The sequence below is a fragment of the Egretta garzetta genome, unplaced genomic scaffold (genome assembly GCF_000687185.1).
Source record: "Egretta garzetta isolate BGI_Z169 unplaced genomic scaffold, ASM68718v1 scaffold134, whole genome shotgun sequence".
In the NCBI taxonomy this organism is placed as follows: domain Eukaryota; kingdom Metazoa; phylum Chordata; class Aves; order Pelecaniformes; family Ardeidae; genus Egretta; species Egretta garzetta.
The window spans coordinates 345,414-349,605 of NW_009259422.1; the positions used below are offsets into that span (position 1 = coordinate 345,414).

The 4,192-nt window shown below is 60.8% G+C and overlaps 1 protein-coding gene and 1 long non-coding RNA gene across 3 annotated transcripts in view; both read right to left on the reverse strand.

Annotated features, from left to right (window-relative positions):
- Positions 1 to 4,192, reverse strand: part of CEP164 (centrosomal protein 164) — a 56,776-nt gene that overhangs the window by 2,773 nt on the left and 49,811 nt on the right. The gene's annotated exons all lie outside the window — the stretch shown is intronic.
- LOC118452079 lies at positions 1,253 to 4,131 on the reverse strand. The gene is made up of 3 exons (XR_004841729.1): positions 3,247 to 4,131; positions 2,597 to 3,202; positions 1,253 to 1,929 (listed from the first exon to the last, which is right to left on the reverse strand). It is a non-coding gene; the product is annotated as an uncharacterized LOC118452079 (long non-coding RNA).

The following is a 4,192-nucleotide window of genomic DNA, read 5'->3' on the forward strand; positions in this document are numbered from 1 at the left end:
AGCCCGCCCCTGTAGAGCAATAAAGCTCTCACGCTGACAAATGGGAGCCCTCCCCACCCCGCGCTTAATGTGGCATTAGGGAAGTATTGTGGAATTCAGCGGGAACTGAATCACAGGCACTCAGCGGTGCTCCTTTAAGCGAGCGTGTCACTGCTAAGCACCCCCTGAGCAGCGATCAGAAACCCCGGTGCCAGATGCTGCTGTATAAACTCACCACTGTCACCTGAACCCATTTTTATTCGCATCCTAAAAGAAACTGCAAAGTAAAAAGATGCATAAAAAACCGAGGCCGCGTTGGGAATCGGCCCCCTCCTGCCCTGCTTAACAAGACACATCCTCAGCCGTAAGTCCTGCCCGCCGCAAAACCGAAACGCCGGAGGCTGGGGAGCCACAGGGGCACGTCCTGCCCAACCTGAGAGGTGGCTGCGTGCGACCCACGTGAAGTTCAACAGGGCCAAGGGCAAGGTCGTGCACAGGGGCCAGGGCAATCCCAGGCACAGATACAGGCTGGGCGGAGAAGGGTTGAGAGCAGCCCCGAGGAGGAGGACGTGGGGGTGTCGGTTGAGGAGAAGCTCGACATCACCCAGCAATGCACGCTCGCAGCCCAGAAGTCTTCTCCTGGGCTGCATCCAAAGCGGCGCGAGCGGCAGGTCGAGGGAGGCGATTCTCCCCCACTACTCCGCTCTCCTGAGGCCCCACCGGGAGCACTGCCTTCAGCTCTGGGGTCCCCAAAATAACAAGCAGGCCATGGAGAGGGTCTGAGGCCACAGGCAGGCTGAGCGAGTTGGGGTTGTTCAGCCCAGAGAAGACAAGGCTCTGAGGAGACCTTCTAGCTGCCCCCCAGTGCCTGAGGGGGGCCTGTGAGAAAGCTGGAGAGGGACTTTTTACCAGGAGTGACGGGACGAGGGGTGACGGCTTTAGATGGAAAGAGGGTAGGTCTACATTAGATAGAAGGAAGAAATTCTTCCCTGTGAGGGTGGCGAGGCGCCGTCACAGGTCGCCCAGAGAAGCTGTGGCTGCCCCATCCCTGGAGGTGTTCAAGGCCAGGTCGGATGGGGCTTTGAGCAGCCTGGTCTAAGTGGAAGGTGTCCCAGCCCATGGCAGGGGGGTAGCAACTCTTTAATGTCCCTTCCAACCCAAACCGTTCTATAATTCTGTGATACAGATGATTAGGGTACCACCTTTTCTGCCCGTTAAAAGGGCGTGAGAAGAATCCAAGGAATGAAGACGCCTTTACCTGCCTTTATCCGATTGCCGCCCGAGCCGCCCTGAGAATAGAAGTGCTCAAATCCTCTTTGCTGAGCGCTTGACTTCAGCAGAGGGGGCAGAGTCTTAGCGGCAAGAGCAAGGAGGAGGAGAGGGGGACAAAATCAGGGTGGTTTTTGCCAGGCCAAGGAGAAAAGGGGCCCTGCTTTGGGGGACAGGGACCCGTGTGCTACGCTGGGGCAGGTTTCATGGGAAGAGGAAGGCAGGCATCTGCACACACACACACACACGTGTGCTGGTGTGCATTCACACTAGGGCCTTCGCCTGCCGCTGCTACAGGCTTTAAAGAACATCTCAGCATCCCGTGGGTACCCACGCGCCCTCCCGGGGGTGGCAGGAAGGGCACCCTCCACAGGGAGGAGAACTGGCCAAAACCACAGCGCCGCCGGCAAGCCCTAGGCTGGGCTGGCCAGAAAGCTACCTCGCCGAGAGGGCCTCCCTCCCAGAGAGCTGGCTCCCAAAGAAATCCCTGCCTGGTGACGGTAAGAGGTATTTTGGAAGAAGAAGGGGGCCCAGAAGGGTCCAGGGACTGCAATGCTGCGTCCCACGGTCACAACCTTGAGTTGCCCCCACTACTTGGGCAGGGCTGTCTCTGCGGGCTCCACGCTCACCTTTCTCTCCAGAAATCGAGTAGATGCTGTTGTGCCGAGAGCTCCTGCCTTTCTAGAAAGGTAGAGGACAAAAATACAACGGCGTTAGTTCTCTCTCAGGCAGAGGTGGCGAGGACGGTCCCTTCCAGGCTGGCTGGGAGGCTCTGAAGGGACAGGGCGAGCTTCACCAAGCTTTCCGTTCCCATTCCCTTCGGGAGACCTGGCAATACGCGCTGCTCTTCCCTTACAGAGCACGGACTGGGTAATCTGCATTTGTGAGAGGTCCTCCCCGGGGAAGCAGAAGAGAGCTTTGTATCAAAAATCAGACATGCTGGTAGGATCTGAGGAGGTGCATTGGCACGGGCTACCCCACCAGGTCTGCATTTCACATCAGCGTGGAACCAGACTCGCTGGGTTTGGTTCCTCGGCTGCAGCCCCACCACCGTACTGCAGCAGCGCCTGGGATGTCGGGTCTGCTAGGGGATATTTTCATTCCTAAAAATAAGCTTGAATTTGTCTACAAATACATTTCCTATATTTTTCAGCTTATCCTGCCTCCTGGCATTCCCCTATTTTCTGTCTTTCGAGGGAAAAAAAAATCCCCCCCCCAGCCTGAGCCTCCTGCCCCCAGCAGCCCGTTCGGGTCATAGATGGGTGCTGCTCCCCCCGCACCAGGCACTGCCCTGTCCCCAAACCAGCTGCCACCACGGCCGGTGGCCCGCGGAGAAAGCAGCCCTCACCTCGCTGTCCCGGCTGGTGCGGCGGCTCTGTGTCACGCACTGGATCTGCCAGGGCAGGGGCTGGTACACGAGGTACGGCAGGGGCTCCTCACGGAACAGGTTGGTCCCGAGCTGGACGCGGAAAGGATTTGCAGCAGGTAAGAGGAGAGGAGGGAAGCAGAGGAGCGACAGAGCGCGCTGCTCCTCCGTAGGCATCACCAGGGATCACAGCGCTGGGGCCGGGGCTAGGAGAGCCAGAGGCAGGCTCAGGGGGCCGGGAATGACTGCCTGTCCTTCCAGAGGCCGCCCGGCCGGTGACACAGCCCGTGGCCAACCTAGCAGCCATTTCCACTCTCTTCCCTCTCCCCGGTGGAGAGCAGCCCAACACAGGGGAGCGTTTTCCTTCTCCCCCCAACCCAAAGAGCTCCGAGACTCGGCGTGCACGTTTGCACTCGCCAGACTGGGAAGCCCAAGTACCTGCGCTTGCTTCCCGCAGGCGGGGGTGCAACAGGGAACCGCCCCCCGCCAAACTGCGGGTGATCCTGCCGATGCTAGGGTGCCAGACCCTCCGCCGTGCCCCCGGCCAGCGCCACGGGCAATGTGCTGGCGAGGAGCAGAGCCGCTGGGCTGCACAGCCACGGGAGCAGGAGCCTGGGGCATCCCCAGCCCACGGCAGTGGCCAAGCCCACGTTCCCCGCTGCTCACCACCTCCTCCAAGAAGATCACCCACACGCTCCTCGAACTGAAGCGGAAAGCACTAAAGCCTCCCTGCTGCCAGGCCAGCCCAGACTCACCTGCCCAAACGCTCTCACCACAAAAAACAGCGCTGTCATCAGGGTCGCCAGCATGGCTGGGGTCTCCGAGGGGCTCCCGCCGTTCTGGGAAGGCAAAGCTCTGGGAGCGACGTGCAGCGGTCTCCCAACAGCCAGGGACTGCAACGCCCCTGCTCCAGCAGGCAGCCTCCAAGCCCTTAATGAGCTTACGGCCCGCGTTCGTCTCGGGCGAGTAATCGTGCGCTGTCCTTTTGCTCTTCTAATCGACGAGTTTCTCCAACATACACAGCGCCGGCATTCCAGGAAAAGCAAATCCTCTTCTGCACATACCTACGTAGGCCAGTGCGCAGGGACCCACGTGCACACCCCCCCGGCTCAGGCCACGAGCCAGGGCAGACCCGCGCCGCTCGGGACGGCTTCTCAGCGGGGTTACAGCAAAGCCTCCCGCCGCCAGCGGCAGCTGCAGTTCAACTTGGGACCGCTCAGAGCTGCGCTCTTTGCGCAGGGGTGGCCTCAGGAGCGGGGCAGGGGACCTGTCCCCAAAAGCGCCAACCTGCACACCGTGTGGCTGCCAGCAGGGACCTCCCCCCGTAGCCCTTAGGGCAGCTCTTCAGCGGGCAAAGACACGCAAGTGCGGCTCAGGCACAGCCAGAACGGGGGTGATCCGAGGTCCTATTACGACCACATCCCCGTCCATCTGCACCTGGGATTTCCAGCGCGCAACGCACTGGGCAGAAGAACCGGAGCTGGAAAAATTAGGGCAGGTGCCGCAGCTCCCCTCTCCCCGCCAGTGCTGCCGCTGGCCCTGTTATGCCTCTGCAGCCTCTCCGCGCCGGAGCGTCCC